Source organism: Canis lupus, chromosome 5 (genome assembly GCF_003254725.2).
Source record: "Canis lupus dingo isolate Sandy chromosome 5, ASM325472v2, whole genome shotgun sequence".
Taxonomy (NCBI): Eukaryota; Metazoa; Chordata; class Mammalia; order Carnivora; family Canidae; genus Canis; species Canis lupus.
Window position 1 is genome coordinate 28799721 of NC_064247.1, and position 11102 is coordinate 28810822.

Here is an 11102-nt window from a genome sequence, read left to right on the forward strand (position 1 = left end):
GCATTGCATGTGTATTCTTAATGTGGCTCTCAAGTTTTCTGGATTGTGTCAGGCAGTTACAGTTTCATTTCTGTTTGAAAGAGCAAGGTTCATGTATTAATGGTCTCAAGGGATCCCTGGGTGGCGCAGCGGTTTGGCGCCTGCCTTTGGCCCAGGGCGCGATCCTGGAGACCCGGGATCGAATTCCACATCAGGCTCCCGGTGCATGGAACCTGTGTCTCCCTCTGCCTGTGTCTCTGCCCCCCTCTCTCTCTCTCTCTGTGACTATCATAAGTAAATAAAAATTAAAAAAAAAAATTAAAATTAGGCTGATGAGAGACTAAAGAGCAATATTGAAGTTGTATGATCATCATTATTGTCATTACTAGTGGCATATATATGATCTCTTTAACTGTCATTTTGTGATATGGAGAGTTTTGTTGAGGGGCCTTTTTTGGTCTTAGAAGGAGAACCTTATCTGTGATGTTGAATTCAGTTGAGAGACATATAGGAAGAGAAGAAATAAAGTAAGGTGTCTTGAGAGAGCTCTGGGTATAATTGTGCACAACTCAAAGGTGTCGTTCAAATGGGTACAGTCATGGTATTGCTCATTATCACGATTTTCTACATGTTGGCAATAAAGTATTTTGAGGAAAAGACAGCCTTTTCTAATTCATGTAAAAGGCATCTTTTGGGTGAGGAGCAGGGCTGTTTGGACATTGCTTTTCAAACCATCCAGTATCATAGTCATGTGAAAACTGTTCAGATTGACAGTCCAGCCACATCCTCACTAGCATTGCTAACTTCTGTATATGAGTGGAAAGAAGTAAATAGATTATCTTTCCACAATAAAGACATTTCTCTTGGGATTTAAGGTAAAGGTTGATTTTTGAATGGTGAATTTATTGAGTGACTTTCAGTATTGACTACATAAGAGAAAAGCATTTTAAAGATTTTTATGGGTTTCATTAATGAGCTGGGAAAAAGTAATTACTGTTTTACTTGCCTTTTAATGAAATCACTTTGTAATAAAACATAGATACCTGCAAAAACTTGTTTTTCCTAAATATCATCAGGATAATTTTCCTGTAATGATCCTCCTAAATATTAGAATCACTGAATTATTAGAACGAAGCATGTACTGACACTGCTACAGTTTAACATCACAAATGATGTTTCAGAATTAAATTTAAGTACAGTGTTTTGATTTTTAGACATTTGAATCTTCTTATGTAATTGACTCTCCCTCCAAGGCACAGCTTCTAAACTTAAAGAATGTTGCCCACTTTTAATTTCAAAACCTGAAATTTAAGTGAAATCTTACGAGTTTTCACTGAAGTGATAGTAATGTTCTTGTCATCTTCATTATTGAGGTAAAAAAAGGAAACTCAGAACTTACAGATGACTTTAAAAAAAATAAAACTACCTGTTTACTTTGTACTTATCCATAGTATTTAGGCTTTTGGAATCCGAAAATTAAAAGGAAACTTTGCCTTCGAAGTCAGCAGCCCAGTCCCATCTGGACCACACTTGCTTCACTCTCTTGTTCCTTCTGCTTCTCTCACCTCCTAAGAATCAGAACATTTGCTTACTTTGGAGGCAGATTTACTCTGCCTAATTCAGTCAGTCAGGATGTGGGCTTGTTCCTTATCTTTCATTTCTTGATTTGTATTTGAACAGCATTTACTGTATTGGGAAAATTACGATAAGTGGTTAAGTGGTGTAAGCAGAGAGGACGGTAATAAGGAGAAACTCCCAACTGCCGTGGCTCTTTTTATAAGTTAGCTTCAAGTGCGTTCCCAGGAATCCTGTTGTACAAGTTTTCTGAATTCTTTTCTTTGTATGGGATGAAATACTCACTGTTGCTAGATGTTGGAAATGACTTTCTGGAATAGTGTGCCAATGTCACAGTATTGGAAGGACGTAGAGCAGGTATGGGTTCGCCGCAGCTAGAGGATGCAAGCTTATCCCCTCACCCCTTGGGGCCAGTCATTTTTGACAGGGCCTGGTGTCTGCAGGAAATTGCTGGGGATTCAAATCACACAGTGTTGTCTCTAAGCAGCGACCATGCTTTTACTTGAGTGGGAGATGCAAAATGGTGCTTTGTCATGTGCTGATCAGCATTATTATTTTCTGTGGTCTAAGGATTCCTTGTTTTTTAAATGTTGCCAGTAAAATTCTCAACAGAATATATTGGTGACAGTAACAGTGTTTTTATGTATAATGCACTGGTTTTGTGGATTTGGGTTTTCAAACTCTGAAGTCCTGTACATGAGTGTTTCTTCAGCTGAAGTGTGAGAGCCTTTTGTGGGGGTGAGATTGACCCTGAGGACTGTCTCTTAAAACAAATGCCTTTCATCTAGAAAACCAAAAATTACCTTTAACAATATAGAACGCCATCACTTTGCAGAGAGGGGAGGAGCGAGAGTAGAATTTTAAGATAATTAGGATTTTTAAGGCAGACACCTTAGAGTAGCTTAGATTCAGAACACACGTGTGTTTGCGTTGAAACGTTTCACTTTGAACCAAGTGTTCCTTCAACAAAACATGTCCTTTCTGTCTGATGACTACTTTGAACTAGGGGTTTATTGAAATATATTTTGTGGTCAATTTGAGAAGCAGGTAATAAGAATGCTGATTTAATGTGTTTTACTGCTTTCTTGAAGAAGTGTACTTAAAACCGTGATAATTCATAGTTTGATAAAGTTTGGTTTGAGCTTAGGAAGGCTCCTGTTGCCTGAAGTTTTGTGGCACATCTCCTGTTTATCAGACAACTAAACTGTCAAATAACTTTGGGATATTTTAATACAAAATTTAAATGCATTTTTTTGTTAAACGAGAGAGAAGGCACAGTAATCTCTTTCCTAACCTTCCCCATAAAGAATTCCTGAGGAACTGTTACTTCGTGAATCACACTGGAAGTCATTACAAGAAAACATTCAACGAAGAGTTCATTTTACCTTCAGGAAAGAAAAACAGCAAAACCTCATTAAATTTCCTCACTAGGAAACGCTAGTCTGGATTACTAAATATCTGTATCATATCATTTTTCAGGAATGTAGTTTTATTAGTTTCACAAATGCTTTGTAACAGCCAGTGGAAGAGATTGCTTAAGACCTGGTCTTTCTTGTTGACAATCCCATTACCATGAGTCTACGGTGGAGGCCCCAGAAAGCAGTGGCCTTGTACGGTGAATTCATTGAGATTAAAGATCGTGGAAAGATGAAGTTCAGCCTCCGAGCTCAAGCGAATTGTCACTAATTCACTATTTAATTACACAGATGTTTCTAGTGGACTTTTCTTTCAGTGAAACAAATTTAGAGCTTTTAACACAATTTATTTACCTTTCCTCAAACACCATTCTTAACAAAGAATGGTGTTTCTTTGTTTTGTCCACTGTACAGGCCTCTGAATCCTGCGCAGTTAGTACTTCCATGTTCCTTTCACAGACCAGTTGTTACTGTTTGGACCATTTTGTCTTTATTTTGTGTGCTTTGTAACTAGGGCCTTTTATAATATGGCTAATTTTTGCATGAGTTCTATCTTGCCATGTGTTAAATATTCTTTATATAATGAGGTAAGACTTCACTATGAGTATAGAATCTCATGTTACTGTGCCAATTTTACTGGAGCTTTTTTATATTTTATGGATCTATCCATAGATGGGTTAGAGTAAAATGTTTTTATTATAAATTTCTTAGTTTACTCCCAAATTCTGTTCTTTTGAGGAAGTTTTATCTTTCTGTGTTTTGGCTTTCTCTGCTTTAAAATATTAATGAAAATTATATGGATTATTTCAAGTACTAAGTTAAAATTGTGGATATTATGAAATAACCAAATACCATACTTGGAAGCTAAAACAGTAAGCAAAATGGAGAAAGCCAGATTTACCTGAAACTCCATTGGGGTGTGTTTGTGACGTGGGTATTACTCTATGTGTGTGAACTGTTACCCATAATTTATTCTTCCATGTAGAAAACAGATTGTGCATAGAGAATTTTGCTTTCATGTGTGATTTTCTTGATATTTGAGCAAAAAACAATTTGTTATAATAGTTTTTTAAAACAAGTTTTCTGTCTTGTATAAACTGAAATTTTGGGGGGATTTCTTGTTTTATTCTACCATTTGCTTTTATAATGAGGCTTATTCATATTCCTCTGGGACTGAATTTTTCAGTAAATCCCAAACATCTGTGTGCCAGCAAGTGTTCTAGGCCTGTGTGTGTGTGTGTGTGTGTATACTTTATCATATGATGACAAGGTAATTAAGGAAGAATAAGTCAAGGAAGGGGTTCTGGAGAGTGTATGAGTATAGGAGCACTATTTTAAACAGTATATACAGGCAGAGTGACACTGAACAGAGATCTGAAGAAGTGAACAGTTGAACCATTCATGTGTCTGGGGAAGAGCTTACCAGGCAGAAGGAATATGACATGTCAACCCTGAGCTAGTAGTGTGCTTAGTGTTTCCAAGAAATAACAAGGAGATCACTGATTGTGTAGAGCCAAGAAGAGAGGAGTGGCCAGGATTAGCAGGTGAGGTAAGAGAGATGGAGGTATAATGATCACAGAGGGCATTGTAGGCCTCTTTAAGGACAGGCTTTCATAGAGTGAGGTGGGAAGCAGGGTTCTGATCAAAGCAAGGATGGAAGTCATCAGTATTAGGTGGGCGGCTAATACAGTAATCCAGATGAAAAATGACAGTTTGGATGAGGCCAAGGGCAATGGAAATGATAAATTTGGAATACGTTTTGATAGTAGAGCAAATACATGCAGATGGATTGGATGAGTATGAGAAGAATCAGGAAAGACTCAAAGATTTTGGCTTGAAACATTTGAAGAATGGAACAACCATTTACTAATGGAGGACAGAAGAGCAAGTTGATGCAGAGCTTGGTGGAACATGTTATGGTGGATGTCCCCAGGGGCATGTAGGATAGGCCACTACATGGGGTTTTGAAGGCGTGGGGGTGGTGCCCCTCATGGCCTTGTAGTTAGAGGGTTAGCTGTGTTTGGAAGTCAGTGGTGTATTGCCCTCTCAAGTCAGTACATGAATGAAGTCACTGAGAGTAAGTGCAGCAGAGAGTAAGACATGTTGAAGATATATAATCAGTGAAATTTAGGGCTGACTTGTGATTTTTCAGGAAGAAATGTACACACAAATCATTACTTTCTATAATGTTATGGACACAGGTTTAACAGGATTAAAGCATATTTATGCCTGTGGCACTTAAATTTAAAGGAAGGCTTCCATTTTATTTTTTTAAGTTATATTTTATTGGAGTTCAAATTGCTAACATATAGCATAACACCCAGTGCTCATCCCATCAAGTGCCCCCCTCAGTGCCCGTCACCCAGTCACCCCCACCCACCTCCCTTTCCACCACCCCTTGTTCGTTTCCCAGAGTTAGGAGTCTCTCATGTTCTGTCTCCCTTTCTAATATTTCCCACTCATTTTTTCTCCTTTCCCCCTTTATTCCCTTTCACTATTTTTTATATTCCCCAAATGAATGAGACCATATAATTTTGTCCTCCTCTGATTTACTTATTTCACTCAGCATAATACCCTCCAATTCCGTCCACGTCGAAGCAAATGGTGGGTATTTGTCATTTCTAATGGCTGAATAATATTCCATTGTATACATAGACCACATCTTCTTTATCCATCTTTCGATGGACACCGAGGCTCCTTCCACAGTTTGGCTATTGTGGACATTGCTGCTAGAAACATCGGGGTGCAGGTGTCCCGGCGTTTCACTACATCTGTATCTTTGGGGAAAATCCCCAGCAGTGCAATTGCTGGGTCGTAGGGCAGGTCTATTTTTAACTCTTTGAGGAACCTCCACACAGTTTTCCAGAGTGGCTGCACCATTTCACATTCCCACCACCAGTGCAAGAGGGTTCCCCTTTCTCCACATCCTCTCCAACATTTTTGTTTCCTGTCTCGTTAATTTTCCCCATTCTCACTGGTGTGAAGTGGTATCTCATTGTGGTTTTGATTTGTATTTCCCTGATGGCAAGGGATGTGGAGCATTTTCTCATATGCTTGTTGGCCATGTCTAGTGTCTTCCTCTGTGAGATTTCTCTTCATGTCTTTTGCCCATTTCATGATTGGATTGTTTGTTTCTTTGCTGTTGAGTTTAAAAGTTCTTTACAGATCTTGGAAACTAGCCCTTTATCTGATACATCATTTGCAAATATGTTCTCCTATTCTGTAGGTTGTCTTTGAGTTTTGTTGACTGTATCCTTTGCTGTGCAAAAGCTTCTTATCTTGATGAAGTCCCAATAGTTCGTTTTTGCTTTTGTTTCCCTTGCCTTCGTGGATGTATCTTGCAAGAAGTTACTGTGGCCGAGTTCAAAAAGGGTGTTGCCTGTGTTCTCCTCTAGGATTTGATGGAATCTTGTCTCACATTTAGATCTTTCATCCATTTTGAGTTTATCTTTGTGTATGGTGCAAGAGAGTGGTCTAGTTTCATTCTTCTGCATGTGGATGTCCAATTTTCCCAGCACCATTTATTGAAGAGACTGTCTTTCTTCCAATGGATAGTTTTTCCTCCTTTATCGAATATTAGTTGCCCATAAAGTTCAGGGTCCACTTCTGGATTCGCTATTCTGTTCCATTGTCTGTTTCTGTGCCAGTACCACACTGTCTTGATGACCACAGCTTTGTAGTACAACCTGAAATCTGGCATTGTGATGCCCCCAGCTATGGTTTTCTTTTTTAATATTCCCCTGGCTATTCGGGGTCTTTTCTGATTTCACACAAATCTTAAGATGATTTGTTCCAACTCTGAAGAAAGTCCATGGTATTTTGATAGGGATTGCGTTAAATGTGTAAATTGCCCTGGGTAGCATTGACATTTTCGCAATATTAATTCTTCCAATCCATGAGCATGGAATATTCATTTTATTCCTGGAATGAAGCCTTTTGTTTTGAGACAGTCCAGCTGTCCATTTTAGGAATGTGTCTGAAGCGCTGTTTGCTCTTCTGAGTCAGTTTCGCAGTGTGGGCACTAGGGGGCAGGCTTGCTTCTAGTTTCTGAAGAGCTGTCATTGGGGTTAATTAGTTAGCCAAACTGTACCTGTATTCAGCTCCAACCTGTGGATGTATGTGCTTCTGAAGCGACAAGTTCACTATCTGCTGTGTATTCTCTGTTGCTGGGAAAGCATAAAGTAGGCTAATGGCTGGTTTCATGTATCTAGGACTGGTAGTTGATAAATACTTGCATAGAAAGTACAAGGAACCAGGGGTGTAGGGTACTGCAGTTAGGATGTGATAATGGCGGGATCCCTGAGTGGCGCAGCGGTTTGGCGCCTGCCTTTGGCCCAGGGCGCGATCCTGGAGACCCGGGATCGAATCCCACGTCAGGCTCCCGGTGCATGGAGCCTGTGTCTCTCTCTGTGACTATCATAAATAAAAAAAAAAAAAAACTTATTTAAAAAAAAAAAAAAAAAAAAAGGATGTGATAATGGAGCCCCCACCCACACAAGTAGCTACGAGAGTTTGAAGCCAGTCAGGACAGTTTTGGACTTACTCAGAAAGTATACTGAGTTGTTAACCTTGTGCCATAAGTTGTGGTAAGAGTTGGGGCTACAAAGATGAGTAAAATATAGTACCTATAGTGCCTAAATAAGCTGTGGTGTAGCATCCTACAGCACTTAATATCTTGTGTTTTATTTAAATGTCTTTTCCCCCTAATAGAAATCCTGACTCATTTATCTCTGGCACCTCCCAAGTGCCCATCACAGTGCTTGGTGCTCAGGCCAGTTAGTAGTGTATAAAAAGAGACAGAGCTAAGGGTAAAAACTAGTGAGGGAATTGGTTCCTATGCAAAAAGTTCCCCTGTGGGAAGGCTGTGCTACGAACATGTGAACATGGTTGTGAAGGTGATAACAATGCTCCACCTTTGCCCCCACTCCTCTGCCAAATAGTGTTCATTACTCCCTGATCAGGAGTGGCTGGTAGAGATGACCTGTCGGTATCCATGGAGAAAGGAGGTATAGGCATTTTACAGCTACTGGCACCAAGGAGGATCTGTCTGGAGGGTGGATGTGTCTACCTGTCTGGCTTGTCAAGAAGTTTGAGGTGAAAGGAGCTGCCTCGAACAGAAGCCCTCTTAGCATTTTTCACCCTGAAAGTTTATGCACACATGCCCTTGCTCCCTGAGTTCTTTAGGGTCCCTAATCCTACACGCTAGTGGTTTATTTACCTGTAAAATGAAGGTTTGTTTTGAGGGTGAGCTGGAATAATAGTGTGCAGTAAACACTAGCTGTATTGCCCTCTGGAAAAGCATCACTTGGACTTTTGGGTTCACTGAGTGTTTGTTACTGTAATAGAATCAAATGGGAAAAAAGTTGATCCACTAAATCATACATTAGAAAATGCAAATTTCTTAGGAAATAAGTCTTTAATGTCAATAATATAAACTAATTTATGACATTTGTTCTATTATTGTGGGGCATTATAGTGAAGTGGTTTTCAGAGGCTTATTAAATACAACTAAACGATCAGTCTAGAGTATATGTGGCACTAAGTGCTGGTAACACTAGCTGCTTTATCTAAAAGTGGATCAATTTGACCTCATAGGAGGGCCCTTTTTGTTAAGGTAAAAATTATAAAGCCAAAATACTATAATGTCTTCTTACACTGTTTGATTCTCTTAGGCTACTTGTTTAAATGTTTTAAGTAGCAGGACTGTTTTCCAAAAGAAATTTTACTTAGAAGCACAGTATTTAAAACAAAGTGAAATGTCTCACTCTGGTTGAAGTGGAAGATTGAGGTCCTCCCCACTCACTGCCCCCACTGTCCCTGTCACTTCTGAAGAATTCAGGAGGAGCTCCTGGCTTTCCGACCAGTCTATTTTGAAAATCACTCCTATTACATTTGCACCTTAACCTGCTAAATGTGAATCAAGCATGTGAATCTATTTAGAAATTTCTATTTTCTTTCTGGATAAAAGCCACAGAGGCTGGCATTGTGGCTGGGATTGTTTTAGTGTGAAACAGGATGGGATGCAGTTCAAGCACCACTGGAAATGTTGCTGCTAGAATAATGTAATTTGTGATAGTTTCATTATCTAGAGTTGGTTTAGAAGGGAGAGGTACGTGAGAGCTGCCGAGAGAGGTTTGGAATGGATTCAGGAATGAAGTGTGTGTGTGTAGGCTGCGGCTTCCTTATGGCCCTGTATGGCGGGAGTAAGAGTAGAGTTCCCAGTCCCTGCCTTTGAAGATTCTAATCCCGCAGGTGGCCAGATAGCTCTGCAGAGATGTAGGTTGCACCTGTTCCCCCACTCTGTTCACTACATAAGAAGGGCTTATAGAGGTTGATTGAATGAATGAAAACATTCACGTGTCTCTCTCTCCTAAACTGCTAATCACTAGAGAGACCGGCCACACTTCATTGATCTTTTTGTGCCTACTGGCAGCAGCACGTGGCCAGTAAGCCAAAGAGTCTACTTATAGAATTCATCATTGAATAATTGAACAAATGTACACATATGGACATAAAAATGTATATGTCTGCATGTGGCTTGAGTAAGATTCTTGAGGGAGAAACCATGTCTTCCCTCTTAGTATAGTGTGCCTGACTCCCAGGAGGCTGTCAGATCATCTGTAGAACTGAATAGAGCTCAAGTTGGTACCAGAGCGTCGTACACAACCCAGCAGAGCATTAATTTCACAATCGATGATAGGGATAGCTCCCGAAGCATCTTCTGAGCAGCAAGCCGTAAGAGTTCAGAGGCAGGGAGAGCTTTATGGACCAAAATGGTCCAGGTGGGTTCTCAGAGCCAATGAGACTTGATGAAGGTGTATTCTTAGAGCTCAGGGCTCCTTCAGTGTTTTAAACCCTGACTGGAAGAGCGGGAGGAGCAGGGCTGGGATTGGGACCAGTGAGGAAGGACGTTGTGGACAGAGCCCTGGGCTCCGTGGCAGGGTCTGCGTGCACTCCTGCGGTGCTGTTCTCCGGCTCTGTGGCCTTGAGATTGGCGTAGCTCCCCGTCCCCTCCCCTGGAAGCAGAAGTAAGATCCATGCTCACGTTGGAACTGCACTTCAGAGTGCTGGTGAAATGCCCAGTGAAACATCCAAATGAAGTGTGTGTTCAGTGACCAGGAATAAATGACACTGAGGAAGGGACCCTGGAACTCGGGCTCCAGCATCTGCCAGTGAGACCTGTCAACTTATGGGAGGGAAAGTAAACATGTGAAGCCACCAAATCTCATGATCAGAAGAAGGGCTTTCTGAATCATTTGCAAACTCCCTTGGGACTTGAAGTTATGTCAGGGGTGAATAAGTCATGAGCCCTTCATTCAGGATTTCTAGGATGTTGCTTTACTGAAAGAGGCAAACCACAAAATAAACTGTACAGAAGAGCTTTAAAAAAAAGCTTCCTGAGGGATGGATGCTTCATTTGTTTGAACTGCTCATCTCTTTACTTACTAATGAATCATCTCCATTCGTTCACCAGTAATTTGTTTCAAATTTACCATAAGATAGTTACTTCAACTGGGCTAATGTTATACAATAACTGAATCCTAATTGGTGTCAGGCCACCAGCCACAAAAGGGACAACACGATTCTTTTTTACCTCAGCATGTATTAACTGGTAATATAATAGTATGCTTGGCCTTGATGATGTGCAATTGGGGTTGTTGTCACGTGTGCCTTCTGCCCAGGGGCTCAGCACCTGTGTCTCTGCCTCCTGCGTCATGCACCCATCCTCACAAACACCCCTGCCTTCCCGCCCATCTCTGAGCCACTATCAATTCTGTATAGACTTTTATTAGAGTGTCAACAGCTCTGTATTATATCATTTACATATTTGTCTCCATACTGGACTGTAACCTTGAGAGCAGGGACTGTGTGTGTGTCTTTGTTTCTCTGGTGCTCACAGATACCCACAAGACAAGGAAAGGACTCAGTAAATGGAACACACAAGATGACCAGATAAATAAATGATGTTGCTTCTCTAACATGTTCACGTATTTTTTGTGTATTTTTTTTCTCCGTATGGTAGGTATAGGCATTCCAGGACGACCCCATTGTTAATGTTGACCTGTGAAAGTGATAATCAGATGTAAATCCAAACGAGAAATGCATGTTAAAACAATTCACTACATTTTTTTC